At 40.8% G+C, this 16,977-nt stretch overlaps 2 pseudogenes; one reads left to right on the forward strand and one right to left on the reverse strand.

Moving 5' to 3' along the window:
- Positions 1 to 319: 319 nt before the first annotated feature.
- Positions 320 to 1,694, reverse strand: LOC114204031 (ribosome biogenesis protein WDR12 pseudogene; annotated as a pseudogene).
- A 12,740-nt stretch (positions 1,695 to 14,434) lies between these two features.
- LOC148163918 (WW domain-binding protein 2 pseudogene) lies at positions 14,435 to 15,300 on the forward strand (annotated as a pseudogene).
- Positions 15,301 to 16,977: the final 1,677 nt, after the last annotated feature.

The following is a 16,977-nucleotide window of genomic DNA, read 5'->3' on the forward strand; positions in this document are numbered from 1 at the left end:
TAATTGGCAGCACCTACATGTTTTAATGCTCTGAATACCCACAAAGTCTTATTATAGTTAGACATCACTATTTTACCTAAAGCAAATTGTATTTCTAATTTTTTCTCTATTAGAATTTATTAGTTTCCTTAAGATACTTTTTTTAAACTAACATTGGAAAACTTGTTTGCCCATCAGAAATAAAAATCTGGATAATTACTATATTTTTAATATATGCTTTTACAGCATTTCAAAAGCAAATCTTAATTCAAACCAATACCTATAAAAGAAAATAAAAAAACTCAGTTTACTTTCAAGAGTTTGCATATGGCAGAGAGAGCAGGTCACATTTAAATTTTAACAACATAAACTATTGTATAATAAATATAAAATAAAGAAATAGACAGTGATAGCTATTATCAAGGGTGAAAACATCATATAAACTTAAAGAGGCTGCTTTCTGAAACGTCACTGATGTAATCTGAGGCTTCTTTATCAATTTCATTTACAGAAACAATCTCTGCAGTCAAATTTATCATTCACTTTCATGCCCCCACATGAGAAGTAGTAGGTGAATATCTGTAGGAATACAATTTATTGTCTGCTCCTCCACTCAGAAGTAACCCAGTGTCTGTCCAGTCTACACTCAGAACTTTGTCTTCATGAGCAGCCAGATCATAGAGAGGAGCTTTACAACTTCTTGTATCCCACAGTTTGACGATATTATCTAAAGAACCTGAAATCAGTTGCTGCTCATGGGTAGGAGACCACTTTAATGACGTGACCCAGCCTGTATGTGAGGTTAGGGACAGCGACACCAAAGAACCATCTTTAGTTCGGGGATCCCACAGTCTGATATGCCTATCTGTGCTTCCAGATGCTAAACGTTTACAAAGTGGAGAATAGGAGATACAATTAAACACCTTATTTCCTGTCAAAGTTGACTTAAGACTGCCAGACTCTACATCCCACACCCTAATTGTGTGGTCCCAAGATACACTGCAGATTTCTTCAGCATCTGACCATAGAACCGAAGAAACTGCTTCCTTGTGGCCAGAGAGGGTCACTATGGGAGTCCTTGTTAGTCCCAACTGCTCTGTTTTCTGTTTCTTTCTTGGTCGATTTGTGGATTCCTCCATTTCATCTTCTTCATCTGTAGGAACTGTAGACCAGATCTTTAGCATCTTATCCCAGGAGCCACTGCAAAACTTAGTTCCCATGCTGTCAACAGCTATAGAATCTGCACTTCTGGCATGGCCTCTGCAGCAGTGCAGGGCTTTCACTTTGTTTCTCTCCACATTCCACTCCCATAAGAGAATCGTCTGATCCATAGAAGCACTCAGTAGTAGGCAAGACAAACTATCTTTTTTCACCCAGGCCACATCTTTTACAACGTCTGTATGTCCCACAATTGTCATTATTGACTTCCCTTCCAAGGACCAGATCCAAGAAGTCTTATCATAAGAACCAGTCAAGATCCATTCCTCTGCCCCTCGGACAGAACTGATCCAGTCATCATGGAACATGCATTGCTCTGGCTGAGGGGCAGTATACTTCTCCACATATTCCAATTCCACAACCTCTTCTGATGAGATGTTTTCCAGTTCCATGTGTTTGAGCAAGGGCATTCGCAGAAACTGGCCCTTGATAAGGAAGTCGAACTCCACATGTTTGTGGAACTCATTTTTGGCCTCCAGCAATTTATTGATGATGTTACTAAGGTCAGCAGCGGCTGCAGGAATTGAGAAGGGAACATAATCTACTGCATATTTCTTGTTGTCAGTGAAGAAGCGTGTCTGGAGCTGAGCCGTGGCTAGGAGTACACACAAGGCTTGTCTCTAGCTTCAGGCTTTAGATCCAGGTAAGAGTCAGGGATACGGGAGAACGAATCAAAAAGACAACTGAGCATTATTAAGAAAGAGACACATATAAGTGGAAAGAAACAGTATGTTGCAAAGCAATCAAATTATCAGATATACGGAATGAGGACATTTCTTTTCACAAATCAATTTATGAATTTAATTCAATCAGAAAGCTTAAATTAAAATTATGAGTAAGTATTCTCAGAATTCTCCTTCCTTCTTTCTTTAACATCTACTGATAATTAATTATGTGAAAAAGTTTGTGCTACTTACTGAAAATATAGCAGTGAATGAAATTCAAAATTCTGTCTCCTAAATTCTATGAGTGGGTAATTGTGAAAAGAGACTTACAAAATTTTGTAAATGAGAATAAATTTCTGAGTTTTATCTGAAGCTCACATTGTCAAATCACTCCCTATCTTAATTTCCCTCAAACACACAAATAGTACATACCATCCCTGGGCTCTAAAGGAAAACCAGTGACACAATTTCTGAACAAGAAAGTGATCAAAGCACATAGAAATTTTGGGCAGTCAACATCTGCCCCAAATAGAGAGGAACAAAATTAATATGAAACCATAATTAATGAAAATACCTCACAGAGCTATTTTAAAACACATGTTAAATGAAAACTTAAAAAATAAAATTAAAAAAAGAAGATCTTTGAGGGAAAGAATTGATGAAGTGGGGAATGCTCAAATCAAAATCCATAAAGTGAAAAAATCATGAATGTAATTCTAATAAGTATTTGTAGAGACTAAAAGGAATATTAGCAATATTATCTAATTACAGAGTTATCACTTTCATATTTCTACTTTCCATATTTCTATGTTTTGCATGTGATGTTTTAGAATCAGAAAAATCATAAATGCTACCTTTGAAACACAATATTAAGTGCCCATCCATAATAAGGACTGTATTAGTGGTTATTTATAGCAGAGGACTCTGAATAGCAAATGTAAAGTCATCTCAAAACCTGAATTTCAGGGACGTGTGGGGGGCTCATCGGATAAGCATCTGCCTTTGGCCCAGGTCATGATCCCAGGGTCCTGGGATAGAGTCCGGCATCGGGCTCCTTGCTCAGCGGGGAGCCTGCTTCTCCCTCTGCCTGCCACTCCCCCTGCTTGTGCTTACTCTCTAACGCCCTCTCTTTCTGACAAATAAATAAAATCTTTAAAATAAGAATCCTACCTGAATTTCAAAATAAAACATAATAAAACATTACTAACTCCATTCAAGAATCCATTAAAAAACAGTCATCCAACAAAATGTTCTAAACCTGTCTAGGTCATCCCCATCCTAATAGTCTTATTATATGCTTTTAATGTCTAATACATTAGCTTCCACCTACAGATAAATAGCACAAAAACTATACTTGAAGATCTGTGTCAAAGGACAGGGGGCTGCCCCACACCCAGGTTTGAGTGCAGGCAGCAGGTGCCTGGGAAGCAATGTGTGCTTGCTGCGCAGAAGTACACAGCTGAGTCTTCAGGCTGGGTGTCTGCGATGTGCAGGGAGAGATGTTTGGCCATCTTATTCAAAAAAACAGTGAGTCTTTGGTCTTCTTTTTTGGCCGTGTTTGAACGAATGTCTATAAGGAGCTGGGGACCTTTTCCAAACTCTTGCTTATACCAAGGGAAGTAGATGAAGGTACTGTCTGAATAACTGCAGTTGATAACAGAGCTGCTTCCCTGCTGCACACTCAGGGTAGAAGGATGCTGCTCCACCTTCTCTCCTTGGCTGAACCCTGTGCCGAAAGAAAAGGTCAGAGAAAGGAGAAGAGATTCCAGGTTATTCTGCTTCAGAATTCTCTTCTTCTACACTAACTGAAGGAAACCTGAGTAAAGCCAGTCTTGACTTCTAAAGAATATCCACTAATATACTCTGGTTCCCATACTTGCTCAACTCACAGTTCAGCTGCAGCCATGAGAACATGATTAAAGCTCCTGTGGATGTCTTCATGGTTCCTCCCGTTAAGATCAGCTTCAGAATTGCAGCCTCCAGCCAGCTCAGCTCCTTCTCTTATCAGGCCGTCCCTTCTTTCCTCTAACAGAGTCCTTTCCCACATTGTCTACCAGCCAATAAGAAAAAGACTCTGCCTCTGCCATAGCCTAGTCAATCAGAGGCACTAAAATGAACCCTCCACGTGTTCTGCATCAGCACAGGTGCGCTGCCGTCTTGTGGTCACGTCTCTACTGAACTTACTGGGGAAATGCTCTTCTCTTAGCCTGTGCCTCTGAGGGACTCATGTGCATCAAGGCAGCAATCAGTCAAAACAAATTACCTCTTACATCAGAGTGAGGTGTAAAGTGAGAATGTGGAGATCAAGAGTTATACCTCTGTGCACTGTGGAGTCACTGTTAATAACTTGGAAAGACAAAAATATACATAATTATAATACAGTCAAAGAGTGGGACCATAAGAAGAGTGGAAACTAAAAACCATCTGATCCAAGAGGAGGGAGAAATACATATGCATTAGGTCCTTGGACAAAATCTTACGAAAAGGTAGTCATGCTCTCCTTTCCCCTTTTTGGTCTCAAGGATAGAAGAGAATATGGATAGGTCTTTATGATGGCATTTATGATTTTTATTACTTTTAATAAGTAATTATTATTACTTATTAAAATAGGAGGAACTTGTATATATATGAATTATTAAAAGTAATAAAACACTACCTATAGACTAAAATTTTGACTACCATTCCCAATTCTGACCCTTAGATCATTTATTACCCTAATACTTTCTTCCTCTTGACAATTTGGAGTTGGTTTTCCAGATGTTTTACTAGATTTGAATCACCCAAAAATATATAGTATTTTATTTATACTTTATTATAATGCAAATATACCTGCTGAGTATACCTTTCTGTAACTTTATAATCTCAATTGTAAATCCTGTGGTCTTATTAGATTAACCCCTACACATCCTTCTGTTCCATTATATTCCATATTGTGGGTATACTTCCATTTATACATCTTTTTCTCTATTGATTAAAGGTTAAGATTATTTCTTAATTGCTGAAATATTCCACTACAGTAAAGGTTATTAAGTATTCCCCACATGAGCACATGTTTTGCTAGGAACAGAGACTAGGAAGAACTGAAGGAATAAGCAGGTGAAAATTACTCCAGGTCGAGGATAGTCAAGAGCAAAGGGTTTGAGGAAGAAGGAAGAGAATTCATGTTCTGATTATTGTGTTGGAAGGTTTTCTTTTTCTATTGTTTTTCTTAATGTACATTGCAATGGTAGTTTATCATTTGATAAACTCTTTCTGAAATTCTGATATAGAGATAGTGTATAGTTTACTCCAACCAACAGCCACAGAGGTTTTCTAAATATAGTAAATCAGCAAGAGAAAAAACATCCCCAAGCAGAAGCAGTGGTATATACAAGGAAAAAATATTACGGAATAAAACTAAACAGAGAAAAAAATGTACACACAATTTGAAAATATTGTCAATAATACAGAAGGACACTTTACTTTTCCCAAATCAGCAGAGAAAAAGAGAAAATTCTATCAATGTAACAGAAGAGAAAAAAAAGAAGCAAAATCATATAGAGCAAAACCAAAATATTAGAAATAAGTTCAAATATTCAGTAATCAAAACATAGATTAAAAGAAATTATTGGGGGCTCCTGGGTGGCTCAGTCGTTAAGCGTCTGCCTTCGGCTCAGGTCATGATCCCAGAGTCCTGGGATCGAGCCCCGCATCGTGCTCCCTGCTCGGCGGGAAGCCTGCTTCTCCCTCTCCCACTCCCCCTGCTTGTGTTCCTTCTCTTGCTTTGTCTCTCTCTGTCAAATAAATAAATAAAATCTTAAAAAAAAGAAATTATTGAATTGAATCAAAATTTAAAACTATTTATCCATATTGCTTAAGATACAAACCTAAAAGAAGACAACCAACAAATGTGAGCAGATAGCATGGTATTTTCCTGCTGTCCCAGTGTGCAAAGTCTAAAGCCCCCTCCTCACCTGTTAAATCCACACCCAAAGAGAAAACACAAAGAAATGTCAGTTCCGCCAAAGACATAGTCAAAATGTGTCTAAGAGAACACCTAGCTAGCAAACTAGTTAACTCTCACAAAGGGAAGCTCTAAGAAAGAAAAGACAAAGGCTAAAAAAAAAAAAAAATTAAACTAAAAAACTCAGCATAGCAAGGAAAACAATCAACAGCATCAAAAGTCATCCTACCGAGTGGGAGAAAATATTTGCAAACCACATATATAATAAGGGGTTAATATCCAAACAATAAAATAACTCCTAAAATAAGTTTTTTAAAAAATTAGTAAACCAATTAATAATGTTGTAAGGACTAAAATAGACATTTCTTTAAAGAAGACATTCAAATGGCCAACAAATATGTGAGCAAACACTCAATGTCACTGATTATCAGGAAAATGCAATCAAAGCCCCAAAGAATTATCACCTCGCACAGTCATGCAATATGTGAAAAAGCACCATCCTATTAAGTACTTCAGTGTTTAAAATGTTGGTACTAGCCACAACTTAACGGTGGGAGAAAAAAGCACATATTATAAACATGTGTGATTTTCTTGTTCCTTTTTAATGATGACTATCTCAATGTATTTGCCTCTACATTTACAGTCAATTCTTTGATATCATCCATACTTTATATTTTTAAAAAAATAATGGCCATTATCAAAACAAAAAATGCAGGTGTTGTCGAGGATGTGAAGAGATTGGAACACTTGCACACTGTTGGTGGGAACGCACAATGCTGCAACCATGGAAAACAATATAGAGTTTCTTCAAAAAGTTAAAAAGAGAACTACTGTATAATTCAGTAATCCCACTTCTGAGTACATATCAAAAAGAATTTGAATCAGGATCTTAAAGAGATAATAAGCACTCCTATGTTCATTGCAGCACTGTTCACAATAGCCAAGATGGGGAAACAACTTGAATGCCCAACAACAGATGAATGGATAAAGAAAATGTGCTATATACATAAGTGGAGTACTATTCAGCCTTAAGAAGAAAAAGAAAAAGGAAATCCGACAATATGAAACCATACAGATGAATCTTGAGGACATTATGGTAACTGAAATAAGCCAGTCAGAGTAAAACAAATAATGCATGATTCCACTTAAATGTGGTATCTATGATAGTCAAATTCATAGAATCAAAGAGTGAGTCAAAATAGAGGTTGCCATGGGCTCTGGCTATTGGGTAATGGGGAGTTACTGATCCAGCAGATGAAAGAATAGAGAGTTGCTGTACAACGTTTTACCCATACCAACAGTCATGTATTGTACACCTAAATTTTAAGAGGCTAAATCTCATGGTAAGTGTTCTTTACACAATACAAATTAAATTAAAAAAAAAAAAATAAGACACCACAGTCTCACCTGTCAGAATGGTCAAAATCCAAAACACTAACACCACCAAAAGCTGGTGTCAAAAACTCAGAAATAGCCCAGGTCAATCCAGTGAATTTCACCAAAGTAGTAATTAGTAAAAGTGTCATGTTGCACACATAAAAAAGGGAGCTCATGAACTGGGAGCACTCACCAAAACATGGAATGAGGCTCAGCAGTATATTGTTAGAAAGCAGTTCGTATAGTGAGGAGACCAGCAGTGTATCTTCTTCACGGTGATTGGTTATAGTATCAGAGTTGCTCTAAATGATATCAGAAATTGCTTAGTGGGTACCTGTGATCAAACTTGGGAAACAGTTCAAGTTTTGCTTATAATTTCCAGAGGCAGAGCAAAAAAATTTGCAGGTCAAGTTGGTCTGACAAAATAAACTAAATTAAGCTTTATTTGTAGGACTAAACTGATTTTGGAAGTGATCTTTGCCCAGGGAATTTTTGAGGCTGCTCTGTTTGGTTTTTATTTTAACACCAGCAAGGATGTCCAGCAACAAGAAACCTCATTCCTGGCTGACAGGAATACACAATGGTACCGCCACATTGGAATACAAGAGTAGCAGGTTCTCACACAGCTAAACAGACTCCTACCGTAGGATCTAGCAATGACAATCTTTAATGTTTACCCAAATGGCTGGAAAACTTCTGCCTACACAAAAACTTGCACACAAATGTTTGTAGCAGCTTTATTCATAATTGCCAAAACATGAAAGCAACCAAGATGTCCTCAGTAGAAGAAAGGGTAAGTAAACTATGGTCCAGCCAGACAAGGGAATCTGATTCAGTGCTAAAAAGAAATGAGCTATTAAGCCATGGGAAGATGTGGAAGAAAATTACATGCATATTTCTAAGTGAAAGAAGCCAATCTGAAAAGGCTGCATTCTGTTTGGTACCCTCTATACGACATTCTGGAAAAGGTAAAACTATGGAGACAGTAAAAACATCAGTGGTTGCCAGGGGTTACAGGGAGGAAAGAAAGAACTTCTTTAAGTAAAGGAAAGTTGAACTGGTGAGCAAAAATCAAAAAGCTTAGTAATACACAAGATGTGGGGAAAGTTTTTATGTGCTCTTCTCAATTCCTCAAAGACCAACTTGCAGTCTTGTGCTGGGTTTAGAAGTGATCACTGTTTCTTATAAAGGGCCGTGGAGTGCATGGTTGTTCTGTGACTTAAAATTTTCTCACGTGGCCCACATAGTTTATTCCCTCCACCCCAATACCTTCAACACACACACACACACACGCACACACACACACACGTACACACCCAGCAACATAGGCAACACCATCTTCCTCAATTATCCAAAAATATGTGGTTCTTCTTTTCCCTGACCCTTTCCAGAGGGCACGGCACACACTGAGGTGCTTCCGGACTAGGCCCGGGTTTCTCCTTATCTAGTCTTTCATGCAAGTTTGCCTTTCTCCATATACAGCTCATTTTCTAAAGCTGGTTGACCGTCATTGCCTGCTGATAGCTTCTTTCCTATTTCTCTCTGTGTTTGCAGCTTTCTGCCCTTTCAGATGTCTTTACTATCTTCTTAATAGAGTTTTAGAAAAATCAAGAGGTAAACATGCATTATTAATCTACCATGGGGTTTTTTTTAATACTTTATTTTTAAGCAGTCTCAACACCCAACATGGGGCTCGAACTTACAACCACGAGACGCAGAGTAGCAGTTCTACGTTCTAAGCCAGCCAGCACCCCAGTCTACCATTTTATCCAAATGTCAGGGGGAAATTCTTATTATATACCCCTTTGAATTGTTTGAAGTACATTTTGACATGTGTTTATATTTATAGAGTTTTCAAGAAAGTTTATATTTTAAACCAACTAAACAAAAAAATTCATTAAACCAAGAATATATATTAATATAGAAGGAAATGTAATAATATTCTGATCATAGCTCATTCAAAAAATCTACTGAAGTAGATAATAATTTAAAAAGATCATAGAGCACCTGGGTGGCTCGGGTCGTTAAGCGACTGACTCTTGCTTTCAGCTCAGGTCATGATCTCAGGATTATGAAATCAAACCCCATGTCAGGTTCCCTGCTCAATGAGGAGTCTGCTTGAGATTTTCCCTCCCCCTCCCGCACCCCCTATCCCCGAACCCCTTCCCCCACATGCTCTGGCTATCTCTCACTCTAAAATAAATAAATAAATCTTTAAAAATGTTTTAAAAAATAAAGAAGATTGCAACTTTTTTGGCAAAGTCTTGCACTGCAATATAGACACTGCTTTTCTGTTATTCATTACACAACTTCACTGACTCCCATACATTCTCCCAGTCCCATGATTTGTGACTCTCTGTGAGAGGTTGCAAAACATGAGTTAGAGAAATCTATAGGATTTCCCTCCCAGTGTCACCTATCTATCTATATTGTGAGGAACCATCAGTGCAAGAGCATTTTCTCTCACCGTATTTCCTGGGCACAGAGAACAATCTCATTTGAGTTCCTACTGTCAGAAAGCCAACTGATCTATTTAGCTGGCCAGGACATGAGCCACTTCTACCATTCTGATTCAGCCCACACCTCTTCATGTTGAATATCAGCCTGAGTCTGCCACCTGATTCACTAAAATAGAAAGCAGGGCAGAGGTCACTGGCCTCTCTTTTCCTTGCTCAGGTTCATGTGTTCTTCCTCCTTTCTTCCCTTCCCTTCTTTCTCTACTAAATCCTGGTTTGGGGCTGAAGCTCTCCCATCACCACTCCTGCCATACTCTGTCAGGAAGACATTGGGCATCACCACCTTCTCAGGCACACCGTGTGTCTCTAAAACTGTCATAAGACACAGCAATACCCACCAGGGTGCCCTGAACAACTTGTGGGGCTGGACGTTCACTGCAAGGATGAGCAAGAGACCACTTCATTGTCATGTGATTTTACCTTGAAATTACTTATGCCCTGGCTGAGGAACTCTTGGCATCAAACTGTTCTCAGTGTCACTAGGGAACAGCTGGGGTTGGGGGATGTTACTTCTGGTTCCTATGCTCTGATCCTTTGTATGATTTTGTATCAAGCAGACACTGAAGGACAAACAACCACAGACTGTGCTGGAACCAGAGTGGATCAGGCAGAGACGCTCAGCACCCAGGCCCCTGTTCTGCTCAGAGTTTGTGCTCAGCTCCCCCTGCAGTCCCCGTCACTGTGTCACTCATGGCACAGTAGTACACAGCTGAATCTGACGCTTGCACTGAGCCTTTCTCCAAGTGGAAGGATTTGGATTTGCTGTCGAGGGTGGCTTCAAAACCTTTGTTGTGTTTCGTCTCCTTGTCCCTCGAGGCTTTCAGGAGGAGTTCTGGACCTTCCCCTGGATACTGGACATACCAAAAAAGAGTGGGGGACCATGTCGTTGAAAAAGTACAGTTCACCGTCAGGGAAGCCTTTTCTGAGAGGGTCACTTGGCCCTCCGTTTGGGTCACTGAGTCTCCATGGGTTTGTTCTGAGGAAAAAGAAAAGAGACCTTGTCACCTTGGGCGTAAAGTTCTTGGATAAAATTATAGTTAAATGTTTTGCTGACAATGCAAAAAAAGAATCCAAGTTTTAAGAGGCATTTTACGTACCAAGCATTAAGAGTACCACAGTCACGAAGCCTGGAGAACACTTCATCTCTGGAGTGTCACCTAAATAATGTTCTTCATTCTTACCATGAAGAAACATTGGAGGGACAGAGAAATGATCAGTGGAAGCCCACATTTCACACAGGAAATGTGATTGTGGTAGGAAGCTGCACCCCCTGGTGGACAGGGACTGAAATGCGTGCATGTTGGCCAGAGGCCTCCCAAAGTCAGCAGCAATCTGTTTCATCCCTGATTCATGAGGCACATGTCAGTCTTCAGGTGGCCCTTGGAAGTCTGAACAACAGCAATCCTGACCTCTCAGGTCCATTTGTTCTTAAGACACTACCTGATATGGAAGTTCTTTAACACAGCATCCCAGGGAATTTCTGTAGCTGGGAAGATAACAATCTTCTAAAGGATTTTACTGCAGTACTTCATATTCTCATGTATCCATGTGGGCCAGGCTATAACCCGCTGACTGCCAGAAAAGGGGCTGGGGTTGAACACAGAAAACGTAATAGGAAGCCAGGTCTTTGCTAGTGATTCTGTGTTTTTGGTACTGTGCCCCATTATTTAGAACTATGACTGTAATTTTTTAAGCACTCACTAAATATTTGTTACATTTAACAAAAATAATGAACAAATGGCCTTTAATTGATATACAGTATTTACTGGGTCCAAAATAATACCAAATGCAAGGAATACTATCTTTTTAATAAAGGTTTTCAGAAGAAAATTACACTATTTTATAGTCAATAATTTTAATAGTCAAATATTCCGGAAAATCAGAATCATTCAATGGTGGAATATATGAATTCTAGACAGAAGATACATCATAAATGAAGTTGAATCCCACAGAATGATCTCAGATTCTTTTTTAAAAAGATTTATTTATTTATTTGAGAGAGAGAGAGAAGAGAGAGCGAGGGGAGGGGTAAAGGGAGAGGGAGAGGGTACGCAGACTCCACGCTTGCAGCCTGATGCAGGACTCAATCTCACGACCCTGAGATCATAACTTGAACCAAAACCAAGAGTTGGGGGGCACCTGGGTGGCTCAGTCAGTTAAGCCTCTGCCTTCAGCTCATGTCATGATCCCAGGGTCCTGGGATCGAGCCACGCATCAGGCTCCCTGATCTGTGATTATTATCTTATGCTCTCCCTGTTCTGTTGACTCCAACATAAGACGACTATTTTATGTGACTCAGGCAACAAATAATAATCATATACTCTTAACAAAGTTAGCCTCAAGGATGCTTTCTTTCTTTTTTTAAAAAGATTTTATTTATTATTTGAGGAAGAAAGAAGGAACAGGGGGAGGAAGAGGGAGAAGCAGACTCCCTGCTGAGCAGGGAGCCCAACTTGGGGCTCAATCCCAGGACCCCAGGATCATGACCTGAGCCGAAGGCAGCTGCTTAACCAACTGAGCCACCCAGGCATCCCTCAAGGATGATTTCTATTACCATCCATCTGTCACATTTTGTTCCCAAAGGTTAATCAAATAATTTTTTCCACAAGGTAAGGAATCAGGATCATCGGGATAAAGTTCTGGAGAGGAGCATATCCTCTGTAAAGCCCTGTAAACATTTATCTCTATACCTGAAGATGAAAGCTCAGGAGGCTGTTTCCTGGAGGCCTCTCTCTGCACATTCAAGTTGAGGAGCTTCATGACTCCAGAACCAACATTGGAAAGGCTTCCCAGATGCAGACTGCAGTAAGAAATTCAGGCCTGGAAAATTTGGTTTCCCGTGTCCCTTCCCTTCTCCTCCACCTTCCAAATCACACTGTCAGATCCTGCCTCAAAAGGAATTCAGACCAAGCAGCTGCAAACTTGTGTTCAGATATGCAGGGAGAATCCTAAAGAGGCTGGGATGATGCTGGTTGAAAATAAACAATATAGCACATGGATGCAGAAAGTCATTGTCTTTAACTTTCTGTAAAAATATATACATATATGTATGTATATATAGTTTTAGACCGATGAAAACCCACAGGAAATATTGTGCATTTTGTGGCACACAAGAAGACTTGAACAACATTGAGGGAAGATACTGTAAAGTGTATTTGGATAATTAATGGCTTTATTAGTGTGTGCTTTTCATAAAAATAAACTGTCCAATTTGAAGTGATCAATTCTGTAAGATTTGACATATATTTGTATTTGCAAAGCCCTCAGCAAAATGGAGATAATGAACATAGCATCACACCAAATGTTTCCTCTTCTCCCTTTGTAATCCTTTGCTCAACCCTCTCCCACCCCCATTTCCAGGCAATGCTTCTGTCATGAATTAGTGCATGTATTTTATAATTTTGCAATAAATGGAATCATATGTACTCTTTTGTCTGGCCTCTTCTCAACATAATTATTTTCAGATACTTCATTGGTCACAATTATCAAGAGTTTGTTTCTTTCTGTTGTGTAGTATCCCATCATGTGCCTATAAAACAATTTGTCTATTCACCTGCTGCTGACTATATCGATTAGTCCCAGTGGGACTGTTGCAAATAAAGCTACTGTGAACATTTGTGTATCAGTATGCTTTCATTTCTCTTGGATCCATATCTGGGAGTAGAATGGCTGGATCATATGATAGTTGTACATTTGATTTTGTTAAACCAGTTTGTTCTAGTAGCTGTTTTGTAGATTCCCTTGAGTTTTCTGCTCAATTATGCTGCTGTTAATAAAGATAAGTTCTTCCTTTCCACACTGTACGGCTTTTGTTTCTTCCATGTGCCTTATTGCATCTACTTCAATATTAAATACAAGTGAGAACCAAAATTCTTCCCTTACTTCCGAAATTAAGGAGAAAGCATTTAACTTTCTTTCAACACGAAGTATGACTTTTGATGTAGATTTTTTGTGAGTCCTTTTTTTAAGGTGAGCAAATTCCCTTCAGTTCCACATTTGCTGGGAGTTTCTCTCAGGAATGGATCTGAATTTTGTCAAATGCTTTTTCAGTACCTATTGAGATACCCTCCTAAATTGCTCATCTGCTACTTGCCAATCTCTTTGGATACACTATTGGTAAATTGTACAACAAAATATTAAAGAAGATACCACTCTCCCACTTTACAAATAATGAAACAAATCTCAAAAGGATCAAAAAAGTTCATGGAAGAACTAATAGTTTAGAACACAGAGCTCGAAGCTAGCAATAGCCTCTTCCTTTTTTTTGCCACTCTAGATTGTTGTCAGAGAAAATTTGAAAGAGAGACTAGAAGGTAGCAAATGACATCTTCCCAGGCCTTTGAAATTTTTTAAGATGCCCTTTAACAGGTTCTTTATTTATGCAAGTGGAACTAATAGGAATTAAATAATTGCAGGTTTGGCTCTTTTACCAAAAGAGGAAAGAAAATATATTATAATGGATGACCAAACTGCTATTCAGGAGCTGATCACTGGATAGTGGCTTCACCATTCCATTCAGAGCAATTATTAGACACCTGATTTAAGCAATGCACTGTAGCAAGAGTGCAAACTCGTCTAGGGTTTTATGATTCACCGATATACTGGAGCTCTTTTCATGACTAGTGATCAGTGTCTTTCTCTGTTCCTGGAAACTTCCTGGTGATAACGCAGTCTAGAGCATAGTTGCTCCAATTAACTACTATAAATGTTTCTTAAAATTTTTGAAATAGCCCTTCTCCGAGAGCCTATGGCGCTCAACAAGAATCACTCGGAGGGCGGCGGAGTGATCCTCAACAACACCGAGAGCATCCTGATGACTTATGATCATGTGTAACTTACATTCAGTGACATTAAGAACGTGCCCGAGGCCTTCAAAGGGACCAAGAAAGCACCGTCTACCTTACCCCGTACCGGGTCATCTTTCTGTCCAAAGGCAAGGATGCCATGCAGTCCTTCATGATGCCGTTTTATCTGATGAAGGACTGTGAGATCAAGCAGCCCGTGTTTGGAGCAAATTACATCAAAGGAACGGTGCAGGCTGAAGCAGGAGGTGGCTGGGAAGGCTCTGCGTCATACAAGTTGACCTTTATGGCAGGTAAACGCCATCGAGTTTGGACAGCGGATGCCACAGGCGGTATCTCAAGCCTCCCGAGGCAAAGCACCCAATGGAGCCTATGGGTATTCTCACATGCCCAGCGGGGCCTATGTCTTTCCCCCGCCCGTTGCCAATGGAATGTACCCCTGCCCTCCTGGCTACCCTTATCCACCGCCCCCACCTGAGTTCTATCCAGGACCTCCCATGATGGACGGGGCCATGGGATACGTGCAGCCTCCACCACCACCCTACCTTGGGCCCATGGAACCTCCAGTCAGCGGCCCTGATGTCCCCTCCACTCCTGCAGCTGAAGCCAAGGCTGCAGAAGCAGCGGCCAGCGCCTATTACAACCCGGGCAACTTACATAACGTCTACATGCCCACGAACCAGCTTCCGCCACCTCTTTACTACCCCCCAGAAGATAAGAAGACCCAGTAGACCCCTCCTGCCCCTGCCTCCCATCCCTCGTCACTCTTCCCTTCCCTTCCCCTTGGGGCTGAGGCTGGGGCTAGGGGGGCAATGGAAGGGCATTGTTCTTCCTCCAGGTCTTATTATAAAACACTTCGCAGGGACTGGTGTTGAGGGAAGGGGGGGCCCTTGACTTGGGAGCTGTGCCTCCCCGCTTCTCAAGCTAGCTCGGAGCCCACGGCGCCGCTTGGATGCGCTTCCCTCTCACCGTGTCTGGGGCTCTGCTCAGGATCGTGGGCATCCATCTCGCTCCTGTCTTGCTCTAGTAGCTTCATGCCCATGGAAGGATTCTGGCCACCTCCTCTACCGCAGTCCAGCGCCCTCGTTTTGGAATCCACTTTATATTCAGCCTTGTGACCTCCCTCAGACCAGCCTCGCGTCTTCCTGAGGGCCCCCGCCGGGCCCCCTTCACATTCCCTCCACTCTGGTCTCTGCCTCCCCATGGAAGGCCACCTTCTCACCAGACAGTCAGCCCACATTCCAATCCCAACCAGCCTCCAGCCAGGTCACGCTCACCTTCGCCTCCCTGTCCTGTCCTTGGTCACCTGTTGCCACCACTTTGACTTTTGGAGCTTTAACTTGAGCTTCCAAGGGGTGGGCGGCACCGGGCTGGGCGGCTGCTTCCCTCCAGGTATTTTTGGCTTTTGTTTCCCTCTACCTTCTCTCCTTTCCCTCTAGAAGAGGCTTCTCAGACTGGAGAATGCATGTTCATTCCATCATGCCATTTGGGGGCTTCAGGGTGGGCTGGAACAGAGGCACCTGACCTGAGCCTGTGTGCTGACCATGACCTCTCACCAGCCCCTCACCCTGCCCTCTTCCCTTTAAGCTTCATGCCTAATTGGTGATATGCCCCCTGGAGGCACTAAAATTTGCTCTCATTTGCTTCTGGACTAGCCGTGAAGTGAGGAGATGGTTATTTTTTTTTTTAAATTTTATTTTATTATGTTATGTTTTTTTTTAATTTTTTTATTGTTATGTTAATCACCATATATTACATCATTAGTTTTTGGTGCAGTGTTCCATGATTCATTGTTTGTTCATAACACCCAGTGCTCCATGCAGAACGTGCCCTCCTCAATACCCATCACCAGGCTAACCCATCCCCCCACCCCCCTCCCCTCTAGAACCCTCAGTTTGTTTTTCAGAGTCCATCATCTCTCATGGTTCGGCTCCCCCTCTGACATACTCCCCTTTTCTTCCTCTCCTGTTATCTTCTTCTTTTTCTTTTTTCTTAAAATATGTTGCGTTATTTGTTTCAGAAGTACAGATCTGTGATTCAACAGTCTTGCACAATTCACAGCGCTCACCGTAGCACATACCCTCCCCAATGTCTATCACCCAGCCACCCCATCCCTCCCACCCCCAACCACTCCAGTAACACTCAGTTTCTTTCCTGAGATTAAGAATTCCTCATAACAGTGAGGTCATGTGATACATGTCTTTCTCTGATTGACTTATTTCACTCAGCATAACACCCTCCAGTTCCATCCACGTCGTTGCAAATGGCAAGATCTCATTCCTTTTGATGGCTGCATAATATTCCATTGTGTATATATACCACCTCTTCTTTATCCATTCATCTGTCGATGGGCATCTTGGCTCTTTCCACAGTTTGGCTATGGTGGACATTGCTACTATAAACATTGGGGTACACGTACCCCTCCGGGTCCCTATATTTGTATCTTTGTGGTAAATACCCAGTAGTGCAATTGCTGG

This window comes from Eumetopias jubatus, unplaced genomic scaffold (genome assembly GCF_037043125.1).
Source record: "Eumetopias jubatus isolate StellerSeaLion01/CBP00866 unplaced genomic scaffold, mEumJub1_p1.0 scaffold_7, whole genome shotgun sequence".
Lineage (NCBI taxonomy): Eukaryota > Metazoa > Chordata > Mammalia > Carnivora > Otariidae > Eumetopias > Eumetopias jubatus.